This window comes from Camellia sinensis, chromosome 6 (genome assembly GCF_055761805.1).
Source record: "Camellia sinensis isolate YWXY chromosome 6, ASM5576180v1, whole genome shotgun sequence".
Classification (NCBI taxonomy): domain Eukaryota; kingdom Viridiplantae; phylum Streptophyta; class Magnoliopsida; order Ericales; family Theaceae; genus Camellia; species Camellia sinensis.
Genome location: NC_138966.1, coordinates 63605040 through 63622935, shown reverse-complemented (window position 1 = coordinate 63622935; position 17896 = coordinate 63605040).

Sequence of the window (17896 nt, the reverse complement as noted above, 5' to 3'; positions counted from 1 at the left end):
TAGTTTTTCCCGAAGAAGGGTGCTGCGGCTACTAGCTCAGTGACTATACGTGGTGGGTGTTGGCACATAAATTTCAACCAAATTTATGTTTAAATTTCAAATACAATCAATGACACACATAGAGCCTATGATAGGAATGTTATAGGTAATCACTTCCTAAAAAGGATCAATACGATCCGTTAAAGTGCATAAATAAAACAAAGTCGTATCTCAACAACGTTATTCAAGATTCTCAAGTGACACGTGGAGCCTACGAAAGATGGCACCTGTAGAGCCTATAGCAAGAACACCACACAGGATGAAACCCCAAAGATCAATCCGGTTGATCAGATATACAATTATTCATATAGCGCCATCATTCAAAATTCAAATAGCGCTATCATTCAATTTGAAATTGAAATTGAGGATGAGGCATTCTTATCACCTGGATGGCCCTCTATAAATATGAGGACCATACACAAGATCAGGCATCAAAAAATCAGAAGTGAGAAGATTAGAGAGAGAGAGAGAGAGAGAGAGAGAGAGAGAGAGAGAGAGAAAGAAATCAAGAGCTAAAGAAGTCGTTACAAGAAAGAAGAAAAGAAGCCCAGAGAACTCAATAGCCTATGCTACAAACGCAGAATGGCGATGAATAGGTAAAAAGTTCCAAAAACCCATAACAATTTTAATAAAATATTTATTTTTCTTAAATTGTCTTCTGTTATTTATTTTATTCTTCATTAATCAGAGGTTTCATTTATATAAAATGTGTAATTAACGATCTAGAATACAGATCAGAAATAGGAACCTACTATTCAAATAATTAACACTGCTTAGTCCAAAAACTAAACAGTGGACATTTGTAACATAGAATTTTGAAATGTGTTGAAACACTTCATGTTTCAAAATTTGTGTTTACAAATTCTGGCATGCCCAGTGGGACCTATTTCTCCTCCTATCTTTTGAAGAACAAAAAAAAAATATGTATATTTGAAACTTACTGACGTACTCTTTTGTTATAGGAATGGCGAAGCAACTATCAAGAGAAAAACCTACACTCCAGTGGTTCTGAAATCACCAAGGGTGGAGATAGCACCCGTCAACCAAGGGTCTCCGGAGAGAATGCTCTTGGTTGTCCCAGAGATAGAACCAACAAAATCCTGGAAAGAGGCACTTCTTTCCCCTATCGCCCAAGGGGCTCCGGAGCGAAAGCTCTTGGCTGTCCCGAAGGTAATAGGTTTGACGAAGAAGGTCACACTTCTTCAAAAAGCTGAAAGTTTGAGAACGATTACTGAAGATTATGTGAAAGCATCAAAGCAGTACGCAACTGTGAGGACTACAACCCAAATGAAGAGCTTTGTAATTCAGGCAAAAGAGGCCCTTGTTAGAGGCCATTTTCTTATTCCTTCCATAGATAGTTCAGACATAATTCAGCCAGATTTCAAAATGTTTGATGGAACAGGAGATCCAAGACAACATGTGGCTCATTTTCTTTCAAGATGCGGGCCAATTGCCCAGAATGAGGCCCTGTGCCTACAGCTATTTGTCCAATCACTTGAAAGTTCTACATTTACTTGGTATGCTAACCTTCCTGAGGGATCAATCCCAAATTGGGATTCCATGGTGAAGGAGTTCCTTAAATAGTTCTGCAACACACAAAGGCAAGTTGGAGTACCAGAACTGATTGAGATCAAGCAATGTGACAATGAGTCTATTACAGATTTTATTGCAAGATGGCAAGCTTTGACATTTGCCTATCCTCAAAAGTTTACGCAATTAGAGTTAATTCGGATGTGCCTTAACAACTTCTGACGTAAGCTCCCCACGGCTCTTATGGCTCAAACTTTTGAAGGATTCAACAATCTATGCACTAAAGCTCATGATATGGAGCTACATCAAGCTAAACGAAGAAGGCCTAGGGCTGTTGAAAGGGTTGAGTCCTCAACTGCAGCTATAATTAAAACCAAAAAGAAGGGTCCCATTGCAGTAGGGGCTAAAAAGTCGAAGGAATTTAAAAAGGTGACTATGAAAGAGAGGTTGGAGAAGAAATATTCTTTCACGGATGATCTAGTCGAGGACTTATTTAAAGATCTGTTGGAGCAAAAGTTAATTGCTCTCCCTGAGGTGAAAAGACCACATGAGGTAGGAAAAATGAACGATCCAAAGTATTGTCCCTACTATCGTTTGATTAGCCATCCGATAAAAGAGTGCTTTGTTTTGAAAGATAAAATTCAGAAACTTTTGGACTCTAAGATTATCGAGTTCCCTCCTCAAGAGAAGGCATCTGCTAACCCAATTACTATCGACAATGATAATGAAGGTGAATAGGTTGTTTATCAGTCAAAAAGCATGAAGAAAAAACAAAATGCTACGGTGAAAACTAGAACTGTGGTTGCTTCAACAACACAAGGGCCAAAAGTTTCCAAAAAGCAAAAACCAAAAGTTTTCAAGAAACAGAAAAAAAGCCAAAGTAAGTAAGAGAAAGGGAAAAAAGAACCTAAAGAAGGAAAAAGGGATAAATTGGTCCCTAATGAGTAGTTAGAGCAATGTCCCCTTGTCCCAGTCACATTGGAGGAATTTCTGCCTTCAAAATTTCAATCTGTGGAGTTGTAGACATACTTTGATAAAATGAGGGAGGAAAAGTTTATTTTGGCCCCTTACCTAACCATCATTGTTTTGAGTGATGACGAGGAAGATGAAGGTGAAGTTGGTTCAAAAGTTAGGGAATGATATTGCATTACATCTCCTATTTCTATACCTGACTCTCTAGAGTATACAATAGCTTTCCTAGAGTACACACCAGAAGCCTTTTCTCCACAATATTTGCCAGTACCACTAATGTACTATCAAAGCACTCCAGAATATGAAAGGGGAACAGAACAAGGAGACACTGGGTGTAGGTCCGACTCTGAGCTTGTGAAAAAGGAAAAAAAAATGACTACATTTCAAAGATGATGAGATGAATGGCAGGTGTAAGTCAGATGATAAAGTATGGAAGCATTCAAATAAACAAGCAAAGTCATCTCAAATTGAGGATCCTAATGAAGATTGGGAACTTGACTTTTCTCCTGATAGTTCACCATACACATCTCCAGCCAAGACATACGATGGACAAAGTGTATCAAGTGACCATTTTGACTTTCCTTGTAATGTCATCACTATGGATGTAAATTTTGAAGAGCAAAAAATACATATCATTCACAATCCAGGTGATGATGAGAAAGAAAAAATTAAAGCTAGAAGGGAAGCGGAACATCAGGCAAAAGTAACAGTCTCTTTGAAAGATGAGGGTTTTGAAGCCTATCAAAATTTGATTATTGAAAGAAATTAAATTTCTGGACACCCTTTCCCTAATTGGGTCGAATGGGTTTAGTTTCCACGAGGATATACAGTACTTTATTTTCCTTTATATAATGGGACAGGTTATCCAAGGCATCATTTGGTTCATTTCCTTGCACGATGTGGAAACACAGTAAAAGGCTAGGCATTACTTCTACGGCAATTTGTTCTTTCTTTGAAGGGGTGGGTAGTAGATTGGTACTTCAGCTTGCCACCTAATTCAATCCCAGATTGGGACACCATGGCTGATCGATTCTATAGGACATTTTATAAACCATAGCCAATAGAAATCAAGATGTTAGAACATTTGGAGGACAAGGGTACATCTTCTCAAACTTATGATTTCATAGAAGGCACAATTGAGGAGAAGATTGAAACTACCCTTAATCTTCGAGAGATGGGCACTTGTCACCCAAGGGATTTGTTCCCTTCATGCGTGGAGCAAACACCATTTCCTGAAGGATACAAACTTCCGAATTTTGTCCTATATTAGGCATTTTTTGGAGATCCTTAAAAACATATTAGGCATTTTTTTGAAATAGTGCGGGGAAACAGCTCAGAATCAAGCACTTTGCCTAAAATAATTCCCTATTTCTTTAGAAGGGACCGCCTTTGACTGGTATTGCTCCCTCGATGGGGTCGTGGTGCCTAGTTGGAAGGCCATGAAGAAGGGTTTTGTAGAATCCCAATGCTTTATAGGCATGACTCCCAATACCTAAGAAATGGGAGAAGAGTGCAGCTCCAGAAAGATGGAGAAGTGACTGATGATGATGATCACTCTGCAGCTGGACCAGTTAATATGGTTCAAATAAGTGATGGAACAAAAAAAGTTGAGGTCAATAAAAAGATGGATGCTGAAGTATGCCAGACTTACTTGACCTACCGGAGGAAATTACGAAATCCTCAGGACCCTCAAGCGTCAAAAGTTCCACAGGTTTTGCAGGAGGAAGAGCAAGTGAATTATGATGTACTAGCTCATCTAAAGAAAATTCTAGCATTGTTGAGCATATATGATGCACTTAAAATGTCTCCAGAGCTTCGGAAGTCTTTAATATATGCCCTGTCCAAGCCAGAGGATTTCCACAAAGAAATCGTGGGTAGAAATCAACATAAGACAACTACATGCATGGCTATAGTAACCTTTGGTGACAATGATATGTGTGCTGAAATGGTAGACCATAATCGGCCTTTGTTTATCACTGGGCTTATTCGTGATGTGAAAATTTCTCGAATTTTGGTTGATAGAGGATTTGCGGTAAACCTCCTGCCTTGAAGGGCCTTAAACCTATTAGGGATTCAAATTTCACAATTGTGCCCAAGTCGTCTGGTCATTCAAGGATTTAATCAAAATGAACAACGTCCAATTGGGAAAATTGAATTGCGAACCAAGTTTGGGGATATTGAAAAAAGCACTGAATTTTTGGTCATTGATATAGACACCTCCTACAATGCTTTGCTTAGGAGACCATGGATGCATAATCATCATGTAGTACCATCAACTTATCACCAATGTATCAAGTACCCGTTGCCTTCACCCAAAAAAGAGGGGACAATTGTGGTTGACAATGATCCATTTGGAGAAGTAGAGGCCTATTATGCTGATGCTCACTTCTAGACAAAGACTTCACAAAGAAAGGGAAAAGATGTGAAAAAGTCTGAAGATACTCCGAATGTCAAAGACGCTCTAGAGTCTACTCCAGTTTCAACAAAAAGAACTTTTCGATATATGTGTAAGTCTGAAAGGAAACCGGGGCAAAGGCTCTAGCCCTAATAAATCCAATTTTGGATCTCAATGGTGAGTTCATGTTGTTATTAAGGAGGACAGAATGCACCTATGTGGAGAAATATAATAAGATTGTGGCCCCTCCTAAAGGAAAAGGGTCGAAACCCATCATATTCTACTCATTTGGAGATGTTGAACAGAAAGTGAAGGTTGAACAACTGCCAGAAGAAAACATCTCGAGTTTTGAGAAGCCTACCTTCAGTGCAGAAATTACACAGATGTTGGTAAAAGTTGGTTTAGATCTTGAAAAAATACCAACAACAATGACACCCTTTGACTTTGCATTAACACTTTCGCAAAGGCAAGCTATCCAGCAATGTGGCATGCTATCCAGCAATGTGGCATTATCACCGCTAGGACAGAAGGGTTAGTCTATCTGGGAGATGAGGAAAAATTTCTATAGCGATCCCAGTTTTCCCCGTCATATATTGTATTTCAGACTCGGGTCTAGTGGTTGTGGTTGTTGTTGTTGTCTCATTCTTGTTTCCATCATTTAATTCCTTGTATTTGAGTTTTGGGATGTGTTGGGTAAGATTGGAACAGGTTGGTGGTGAGTTGGAACAAATGGTTGTTGTCTAGAATTTGGCATCTTTGCTCGAGCGAGGCTTTTTGCGCTCGAGAGAGCCTTGGGTTTGTGCTTCTTCGCTCAAGCAAAGGTTCTTGCGCTCGAGCGAGCTTTCTTTGATGTGTCTCGTGGCTCGAGCGAGAACTCTTGCGCTCGAGCGTGCGTCTGCGTCTCTGAAAAACTTGAAGGTTAGTATTATTCGCTTGAGCGAGGTTTTCGTCGCTCGAGCGAGAACATTTGCGCTCGAGCGTACTTCTGTGTTGCAGACCTGAAGCTTTGCATTGTTCGCTCGAGCGACGCTTCCTGAGCTCGAGCGAGGTCCTTTTGTGTCTGGTCGCTCGAGCGACCACTTCTTCGCTCGAGCGAGGTTCGAATATATCAGTTGGCAGTAGCGTGTTATACATCACTTTTTCATCATCTTTTTCATCCAAACCCTAGATCCGGCAGCCTCTCTCTCTCAACACACTCTCTCTCTACAAATACTCCATGTTTTAGGAGTTTTCTACCCTAATCCCTTTGTAAGAAAGTTAGAGCTTGGCCTAGGCTTCCCTTTGATCCGAAAAATTGTGGATTTAGAGCATCTTAGGTTTCACTCTTCTTCTCCTTTGGGCTCTTAACTTCAAGGTAGGGATAATCTACTCCTTCTTATGAGTTTTGACATAAATGTTGGTTATTTTGCATAGATGGTGGTCTTTGAGAGTTTTGGGTAAAGTTAGGGTTTGATTTGAAATAATAAAATAGTGGTTTTTCTTATTTGGGCTTCACATGTGTCTTTGAGACCTTGATGATGGGTTAATAGTATATTATGGGTGAAATTTGGTCTTGATTGCAAAATTTGAGAAAAATGGGAAGTTTTGCCCTAATTGGAATTAAATAAGTGATTTAGTGGAAATGTGAAATTGGTTTGATAATTATGAAATTGGGAAGGTTAGTGATGTAATGGTGTAGTGGGATTAGTAAATCACTCACCTGTGGAAAAGTTGATAAATTATCTGTTTGATAAATTTATTTATTTATTTAGAAATAACTGTTTTGGGCTATCGGTGGAGGATAGTCATGATTGTTGCAGAACTGCATGATGATTAGGCAAATTGAAACTAATCAATTGGAATATGTCATTGAATATGACGGTTGGATTAACACATTGAACATGTGCCTTAATTGATCATTGTATGTGATAGAGAGTTTAAATACATTGTATATTTATCTTTGTTTGGGAGGAGATAGGGGATGTACTCCATATATGTGATTATATGCTTAAATACATTGTATATGTACCTTTGTTTGGGAGGAGATAGGGGATGTACTCCATATGTGATTATATGCTTTAATACATTATACATGTATCTTGCTTGGGAGGAGATAGGGGATGTACTCCATTTTTTGGAAGAAGATAGGGAATGGACTCCATTGATAATTAAGTTGGCCGGAGTGTCCAGGGTAAAAGTCCCAAAATCTTAGAAATGGAAGTGTATGAATGAAGCTAATGATTGAAGTGTTGATAATATGAGTTTTAGTCTTATTTTGAATTGTTAATGATTGAAGTATTGATAATATGAGTTGTAGTCTCATTTCAAACTGTTTGGGTAAATGATGAGCCATATCTATGAACTTATTTGGATAAATAAATGAAAGAAGATTGAAATATGGATGTAAGTGTCGTTTGGTTTTGGAACGGGTGGAAATTGGTTTTACAAGTGTTGATCATTTGTCGAATGCTAATGTTTTAGTTATTTCTCATATTTGGTTTAGCATATCTCTATTGGGCTTTGGCTCACCCTACTTGGGACACCATTTTCAGGTACAGGTGATACGCTACCTCCAAGGGTATAGTTCGGGAGGTTTGGAGCTAAAGGCTTCATTTTGTTGTTTGTCTGTTTTGTATTTAAATGTAAACCTAAGCTGAGGGCTTTACTTGTAAAAGAGTTAGAACTCTTCTTTGTGTAACCAAGTCACAACTTGGAAAGATGTAAGCTCGCAGGGCATTTTATTATTTTTTGTAAACATTTGTAACTTATATGAAATACTCTTTTGTAATATTAACTCTGATGTATGTATGGAAATGTGACTTCTCTATCATGTATATAGAACTGTTAGACGATGGAATTATGTATTATTTTGAGGGCGTTACAATTTCCAGTAAATATGACTATCATTCAAGATGTATTGGAAGATGTTGACGAAGATGAAGCCCAACTTGCACCAACATAATTTGAAGCAGGATGCCAAGCCACTGTGGATGACCTTCATGAGGTAAATCTGGGTAATGAAGGACAAAACAAGCCAACCTTCATTAGTGCAAATTTAAAGGAAGAAGAAGCTCAGCAATACATTTCCTTCTTAAGGAAGTATCGCAACATATTCGCATGGAACTACAGTGAGATGTGTGGTCTTAATCCATGGATTGCAGTCCATAAGCTTGCAATTCACCCTGAGAAATGGCCAGTTAAACAGCCTCAGAGGCGAACTCGACTAGGGCTTACAGCCCAAATTGAAGTTGAAGTTAACAAGCTTATCAATGCAGGATTCATCAGGGAAGTAAAATATCCAACCTGGCTAGAAAACATAGTGCTAGTCAAGAAAAAGAATGGTCAAATCAGGGTTTGTATTGATTTCCATGATCTCAATAAGGCTTGTCCTAAAGATGACTTTCCCTTGCCCATCACTGAACTTCTTCTAGATGCAACTACTAGGTATGAAACCTTGTCTTTTATGGATGGATACTTACGATACAATCAAATCCGAATGGCACCTGAAGATGAGGAAATGACTGCATTCAGGACTCCGAGAGGAGTCTTTTGCTATAAGGTAATGACTGTAACTTTTGGTGATATCAAAGGGCGATGACTGTAATTTTTGGTGATATGCTCCATGACACCATCGAATGCTATGTTGATGATCTTGTCATCAAGACAAAGGAAACGGAAAACCATGTGGAAGATTTGAGAAGAATCTTCGAACGTTTAAGGAGATACAAACTCAAGATGAACCCACTAAAATGTGCATTTGAAGTTTCCACAGGAAAATTTCTAGGGTTTGTGATTCGAAACAAAGGGATTGAAATTGACCCTACAAAGATTAAAGCCATTGCTGAAATGCCTCCTCCGTGAAATTTAAGGGAATTGAAGGGGCTACAAGGGAGATTGGCCTATCAGAAGATTTATTTCTAACTTGGCTAGTCGATGCTTGTCATTCTCAAGATTGATGAAAAAGGGTGTTCCATTTGAATGGGATCAGTAGTGCCAAAATGTTTTTAATAGTATTAAGGAGTATCTTTTGAAGCCTCTAATACTCATGAGCCCAATAAAAGGGAAACCACTCTTGTTGAACATAACAGCCCTGGATGGTTCGTTAGGGGCACTATTGGCACAACATAATGAGCATGGGAAAGAAAATGCCTTGTATTGCTTGGGTGTACTTTGGTTGGGGCAGAAGTCAATTATTCTCCTATCGCAATTGAATATGTTCCTAAAGAGCTATAAAGGGGCAAATTTTTTGGCAGCACATCCTATACCTGATGACTTTTCAAATCGATACTTCACCATCCATGGCACTTGTTTGTCGTTAACTGAACAATAACCATTCCTATAATAGACTAACTCGCATTGACAATCCACAAGGAAAAGAAACCATGCCTGCAGACTGTCATTACCATCTAACCTCCGATCATAAACATTTACTCTGACCAACCCACTGGCATTGGGTGCGCAAAGTGGGGAATATTTTATCAATATTTTATCAACCTTAATACTCTTTTGTTTGTATCTTAACCTCAATTGAGAAAATAAATTAGGCAAAGCAAGTTCAATACAATTGAAATCATTTGTTGAAACACTTTCAACAACACCCATTTTTATATCATCCACCTCCATTAACCTGAACATTACAAATAAAAATACATAAAATTATAATTCTAAACAGTCTTAAAGTACATTTGACTCCTTAAAATAATTTTACATTCTTTTCCACTAACAATTGCAGCCACTAGATATATGGCACCCTTTTGAATACTTCCAATATTTCCCAACAGCGTATCTTTGTAGTCCGTCCAACATCAACTGGGAAGAACCGGTCCATAACTTCTATCCCATGACGAATGTACTCTTTGCCCTTGCCACAAACGAGCTTGAATCTCATTTTCTTTAGCATCCGAAACCGGTCAGACTGGTTAGGATCAACAATCCAGGTCTCAGAATTACCCTCACCAACTCCAATAAATATCTTGTCAGGTGTGGGAACAAAATTTGACAGACTGTTATCACTTATGACGAAAAACAATATGTGGTGGACCACAGCTTCGTCTTTAGCATCTTGTCCCAATTGAACATTTCCAATTAATATGATACCCTTAACCACGATCTTGTCTGATTGATGGTCACATCTCTTACTACCCAGCTCAATACCATTCAGCAATCTTGCCACACCTTTATTATCAAATTTAGCATCCCTTAATTGTTCATCATATAGCTATAACTTCCTTACTCCCCTCTTAGCCTTCTTAATATATCGGGGAATATTCTGAACATACTGTATGCGAATGTACACCGCCTTAACAGGTGCACGACCACGGTAACTACGCTTATATCCACTGGCTGCCGGTGTCCTTGACCAACGGTATGCAAGGGGAGTCTGATACTGGCTACTCATACCTCATTCCATTTTTTATAAAACACTCCAAATCTTTTATCCTACAAATTCTGCAGATTTTGGTACCTCTGTTAACCCTTCTATTCAGACACCTTAGCTTTGATACTTTTTACCTCTGCTCCTTGTACCCACGAACAAACTTCGTTGGAGCTGACCGCCGCCTCTCTTTCCACATTCCTATTTGCCACGTCAAAAAATGATCTACACACATTTGAGTGAACTGCCATAATTCTCGGGGTACTCTTCTAAGGAGTACAACATTGTATACCAAAATAATCAACAACAAAAAAAGACTGAAAAGAAGGGATGAAACAATGTACCAGAAAATAACTTCACCACAATAGCTATCCCACTACAAAAGCATATTCCACTCTGCCATAAAATGTATTATGGTACCAAATATATAGCCAAAGTGGCCCACGTGTAAGGATGAAGTTACCCAATTCAAAATAATTCAAACACATTTATTTTCCCAATGTTGCTTTATGTCTATCATTCTGCAAGAATATTTGCTTTACAACCACGCAAACCACCAGAAAAGTGACACGTGTATAGCACTATCTGGCAAAGAAATCAAAAGTACTCACACCACTCACACCTAGGCCCAGGTGTGACTTCTTTTTAACCACATCCATACACCTGTCCATAAGTACAACAATGGATGGCCCAGATTAGCGGGAGGGGGTGCTGGTAATATTAATACAGCACCCCTCCCTCCCCAAGTCACACCACTCACACCATTCACACCGGGTTTTTTAACTAATAGAGAGGCCTTGTACGGCTAGTGTGAGTGTACGGCTGGTGTGAGTTCATTATTCTCCATTACAAAATGCCTCGCCAACCCTCTTTCCATTTCTATGCCAAGAATGTTTTCTTCACCTACCCACAATGCCCATGCCCAAAAGAACAACTCTTAGAACTCCTCCAATCCCTTCTCCAACTAGCCTGTCAGCCATACTACATACTTGTTGCAAGGGAGCTCCATGAAAATGGAAACCCTCACCTTCATGCCATGGTTCAATGCACAAAGAAGATCCAAACCTCAAACCCGAGATTTTTTTATCTCACTAGAACCAACGGGAGGATCTATCATCCAAATATAGAAAAACTCCACTCGCCAACAGCAAGTCGACAATACATACAGAAAGGGGATGAGTTCGTCGAATGGGGAGAATTTTCATCTAAGGGGAAAAGTCCTTCGAAAAATAGAGACAAACTTTGTAGGGAATACTTGCAGAAGTAGAAACGGAGGAACAATTCTTTGCACTCTACAAAGAAAGATATCTCACCGATTACGTCACAAAATACCCCCAATTAAAAACATTTTCGAGGGATCATTACAAAAGAGAGAGACCTACATATACTAGCCCCTTTAATTCATTTCCTTTCTTAAATGAAGAAGTAAAAAAATGGGCATAAAATAATATTTTGTTTGTAAGTCAAAATTTTGTACAATACGAGTTATGTCAAAATTGTTGTCTCTCCATTTGGAGGAAAGACGACTTCCCTAGATTAGAGATACACAAAAATAATATCAACAATTTGCATACTGATGAAGAACTCTCCTCCTCCTCTAATAACAGGAACCAGAACAGCGGCCCATCCGCCCAATCTCCTTCTACCTCAAAGGACCCTCAAGAACAGGTAAAACCGCATGGGCCAGAAGTTTCGGACGACACAATTACTTTTCCAGCAGAATAAGCTTCAAGGACTACGACTAAGACGCCGTCTACAACATCATGGACGACATCAAATACTCGACAATCCCTACCGAACTAATGAAAAATTTAGTAGGGTGCCAGAGAGATTTCCATGTATTTGTTAAATTCCAACCAGATCTCACTATTAGAGGAGGAATTCCTTGAATTATATTAACTAATGGGGACAGTAGTTGGTTAGATGCAATGTCCCCAAAAATGAGAGGATGGTTTGATGTTAATGCAACCACTGTCATGATTAATGAAAAATTTTATTAATTTTATTTATGAAACCACTCAAAGTTTTATTTACTTACTACATTTCCCTTATCATCAACTATTACATCTTGAGTCACATCACTATTTTTTACACTGATGATTACATTTCGTAAAACATTAGAAAATTCTGCGGGGACCATAACAACTGATCCTCTACGATCAACTTCCTCTTTGCTAACACCAACCTCCGATATCGACGAACTAGGATTAACATCACTAGTGTCATCACCACCTCTACGTACACCTCTAGTAACTGATTTACCAAATGAAGAGGTTATGCAAGTAGAAATCCAAAAAGGATAGGAGATGTATTTTGATGGAGCTTCAAGGAGTCCAGATGGCAAGAAGCAAGAAAATCCTAAAAACAATAAAGCTGGAATTGGAATTCTGTTTTTGACTCCAGACAATGCTATAATCACCCATTGTTTTGCCTTAAGTGAAAGATGCTCCAATAATGAGGTAGAATATGAAGCTGTAATTGCTGGATTAGAATTGGCATTACAAATTCTTATTGAAGAACTCTCAATTTATGGAGATTCAAAACTAGTGGTAAAGCAACTCTGTGGAGAATACATTGTTAAGAAAACAAGTCTCATCTGCATCATGAAAGGGCTGTTCAATTGCTTTCGTAATTCAAGAAAACACATCTTTTTACCGTAAAGAGAAGAACAAATGCTCGAGCTGATTCACTTGCAAGTTTAGCTGCATCACTCACCCGACCAGATAGCAAAACAATTACGATCACAGTAGGTGAAAGAAGGGTGTTACAACCTTTAAAAGAAGTTTCTGACTCAGTTCCAATCTTGGTCGTCACCACAAAAGGAGAAAACGAGGAGGATTAGCGGGAACCATTCATAGCTTACCTTCAACATAGTAGGCTACCTGAAGATAAAGTAAAAAGAATTGAAGTGAGACGCAAGGCTACCAAATTTGTCTTGTGAAAAGATGGGTTATACAAAAGGTCTTTGGATGGAATGTACATATGGTGTATAGCCAAGGAGCGTATTCAAGAGGTAATGGCAGAAGTACATGCAGGTGTATGTGGGGTACACCAAAGTGGTCCTAAATTACATATGCAGCTAAAACGGTTGGGATACTATTGGCCGACTATGATTACAGATTGCATAGATTATGCTCGAAGATGCTAAGTCTGCCAATTCCATGAGAACTTTCTCCACCAACCCCCAGAACCTTTACATTAACAACTTGTTCTTGGCTATTTACAACATGGGGTATGGACATTATTGGTCCTTTTGTACCTCCATCTTCAGTAGGATATCGATACATCCTAACTGCTACTGACCATTTCTCAAAATGGGCAGAGGTCGTGGCTTTAAAGGATATAAAAAGCACAGTTGTCTCCGAGTTCATCCGAAACCATATCATTTACAGGTTCGAAATTCCAGAAAGTGTCATCATTGATAATGGACAACCATTCAGGAGTGATGCTTTGAACAAGTTATTTGCCAAGTACAAAATCAAAAACAACCATTCATTAAAATATCATGCACCTGCTAATGTTTTGGCAGAAGCTTTCAACAAGACATTGTGCAAAATTCTTAAGAAGATGGTGGATAAGAACAAAAGAACTTGGCACGAAAAGTTACAAGAAGCTTTGTGGGCTTATCAAACTTCACACAGAACACCTATTCAAGCAACCCCTTATTCGTTGGTTTTTGGAGAAGAAGTAGTGTTACCACTTGAGGTTCAAATACCATCATTGCGAGTGGCAATACAAAAGTCCTTAACAGAAGATGAAAGTGCAAGAGTGAGGTTGGTTGAGCTCCAGACCCTAGATGAAAGAAGGTTGCATGCTCAACAGAACGTGGAGATCTACCAACGAAGGATGGCAAATGCATTCAATAAAAGAGTGAGGCTTCGCTCCTTTTAAAAAAGAAGACTTGGTACTAATGGTTAGAACACCCATAGTAGTCTCACGAAGAACGAAAGGAAATCTTGAGCCCAAATGGGAAGGACCTTATGTGATTGAGAATGTTTATTCTAATGGAGCCTATTTGTTGATAACGATGGATGGTGACAGAATCATTCCCCAAACCAATGCAAGGTTCTTGAAAAGATATTACCCTTAAGAAAGCCTTCTAGGTTGAAAACCTGAAAATACAGCCTAGGCAAAAGTTAGGGCGACCAAAAAAAAAAAAAAAAGCAAGCCCACCAACGGTATTGTATGTGGTTAAACTGCTAAAATACCCCACCAAAATTTATGGTGGTAAAACATTGGATACTCCTGGCTTGCAAGAGTATAAACTGTGTACAACCAAACATAAGTCGAAGACCACCAACGGTATTGTATGTGGTTAAATTGCTAAAATAGCTCACCGAAATCTAAGGTGATAAAACATTGGATACTCCTGGCTTGCAAGAGTATAAACTGTGAATGACTAAAATAAGACAAATCAATGTATTGTATTGAGAAATTTCATATAATAAATAAATCTATCACTGAACGAAATTGCATAAATACCTTATGTTCGGATGAATAACAAAATAAAAGTGCATTCATTCATTAAGAGAAGCCTTAGTCCTTTCAAAAGCACGTTCCATAACACTGTGTTGCCTATTCTTCTTCCTGTGCTGGCTCAAAACATTCAGAGCAGTTTGCACGTCTTCTTCTAATTTAGAAACACTCTCGAAAGCTTGTGCAAAATCACACATAAAGGATGCATGTTCCACTTGGATGGATGACAATTCCTCTTCAAGTTGTTTGAGTAACTCTTTGGTTTGAATAATTCTTTGATTAAGACCCACAATGTGCTTATTCGACTTGATAATTGAAGCAAACAACTATTCATGTTCGCCAAAAACTTTTTCGAAATGAAGCTTCTTCTCATAGTATTGGTCCTTAAATTCTACAGTAGACAAGTTTGAAGAATCTGCAAGTTGGGTTTTCAAAACAAAGTACCCAAGGAATATCTTCACCTTCTCGTAAAAGGAGGTGAAGTCTACACCTAAACTCTTCAAAATCATGAAAACGTTGTTTGCCATAGCAATCATGTCATTAACATCCGTCATTGATTGGAGAGAAATAGTAAGACCTTTCTGAATATGGGTGGCTGCTTCGTTAGACGAAGTTCCCAAAAGAAGGCTAGATGGAGCAAGGGGTGCTTCAAGTTGGTCAAATAATTTGTTAACCCCATTTACTTTAAGTAAGTCTGCAAGAATTTGGGCCTCTTCCGAGGTATCAGAAGTAATTTCGTCTGCCTCTTCCAATGTGTCAGAAGTAATTTCTGTGAAAATAGAAGGAGACACTCAATAAAAACATAGAAGGTAAAAACAATATATATATATATATAGATGAATGAAGTATACCTTGGTGTACGGCTTGAAGAGACTTAGGTATGGGAGGAGACAAGTTGTGATTTCCACAAGTGGACCACGGATTCTGCAATGTGGCATGATCTAAAGAGAAAAGAGTTCTTTGAGTATGTATACATGATGAAATAAAATGAGGTACAAGGAATGAATAAGAATACCCTTAAAGGTAGCCAGTGGCATATGCAAGGCAGCTGGGGAAGTCCGAGGTGCAGTGGCTAAGAAAATGAAAGGTATTTAAAATAAAATAAAAAGGAATTATACCTTTTTGTAACAGCTTGGATGGCTTGTTCGAAGAAAGAGAAGAAAAACCTACATTTGCTGGGGGCAATTTACTCATCTTAGTCGGCGTGCCATCTAAAAGAGGGGTGTAGTAATAAAACTCATCTTCACTCTCGCTACTCCTATTGAGAGAACGATTAAAAGATTTGATGGGAAAAGGAATTTCAACACTCTTAATGCAAATACGACCCAAGGCAGTTAATTCATACCCATCTCCCTCAAAGAGTTCTTGAATCACATTCTCATCTTTATCTTCAAGAAAAGAGTACAGGTATGTGCGAAATTGGTCCATTAGGGTTTTGGTCGATACTGTTGGTTGGGAAGTTCCTGTACAATCACTGATAGACATAGTCTATGGAAAAAGCTTTGCTAGACTAGAAAATTGAAGGCCAGAATCTACTTGCTCAAAGCTAAATCTCATTTTAAATTGAGAATTACACATATCCTCAAAAAGATAAAGGAGATCTGAAACCGAGTAACTAGATCAAGAAGGAGCAATAGGTGGCCGACTATTATCCATTCTCTGAGGTGATGATGCTTCCAGAGCAATAGGTGAAGATGATGACCTAGCTCTAGAGTAAGAAGACTTTTTCATTTTTCAGTCTTTAATTGACATATCCAGTTTTCTCTTGCATGAAGATTTTGGCTGGGTATGAGTAACATATTAGAGCACGGTAAAGGAAGTTCCCAACCACCAATTAGCACAAGGCATGGTTACATAAGAAGTAGATCGAGAGCCTGGTAACTCCAACGAGACTTTTGTATCGCAGTGTAGCATCTGGCGCCAATTGTAATAAAATTTAGACCACTCAAAGGGCTGCCGAGAAGATACATTAAGCGGTGTAGGGCACACTTGGGCAAACCCAAATTGACGACCGTATCGGTTAGGGGAGTACGATTCAGAAATGAAATTAAATCCCATTTTAAAAGTTAAAATCCCTGGCCTCAAAGATATAAGATAGCTAAGGTGGAAAGGTGATATCCTTTTAGAGTCGACTAGAATGCCTGAAGGTTCACCTTCATGGGTAAGAGCCCTAAATTGACACTTCGTATGATAGGTTATGAGAGAGTCCACAAATGGAAATTTATCAGTAAAAAACTGGGCAGCTGATTGAATTCCAATAAACCCAAGATATGGCATAAAATGAATATCAGGAATCAGACAAATTAACTGAGGATCCCCATGAGAGTAAGTCTTAATAAAATATAGTGAAATCCATCCAAAAAGGTAATGTAAAGGACCCTGAATATTTTCGTTCCCAAGTGAAGGTGATGATGCCATTTTACTAAGAGAATGATAAAGGTATGCAAGGACGAGGATGGCCAGGCTAAATAAGGTTTCACCGGCCATTTTGGTGGCTGCATGAAAGGTAGTCGAACGAATTTCCCTAGAAAAGTGAAGGAAGACAAATCCGCTAAGCCAACTCACCAAAAAACTATAAAGATACACATCATCAGGGATTCTGTCTTTTCGTCAAAAACCACTAATCGAAGTTGGGGATTCGCTAATAAATTTGAAAGTCCAGTGGTTAAACTTCTTGGATTGAAAAGAGCTGGCATAAATATTGAAAAGCCCAAGGCACGCCTTGTATGTCTGGGACGAATATAAAACGTCATTGGAGGGGGTGAACTCTTCATAAAACTCGCCATAGATTGGGAGGCTACTAATGCAATGAAGGTCCCATAAAGAGATCCCAAGTTCTCCGTAAATGGTGTAGAAAGTGTTGGTGTCAAGTGAACACTGCTCTAAGAATCCTTTGAGCAGGGCGACGTTCCTAGCATAAGCAAATTAGGATACATAGATTGCAGCATAAATCCCATACTTCTTCAAAATAGGGGCAAATGTGGAAAGAATGTCATTCAACCAAAAAATCCATATAAGGGATTGCAAATGGGTAGAGATGCCGCGAACATTAAAAGAATTATCCCACTTCAATTTTTCATGTTTCATTCTCTTAAGAAGAGTATTAAATTCAGAGCAGTCAAAGTCTTCGA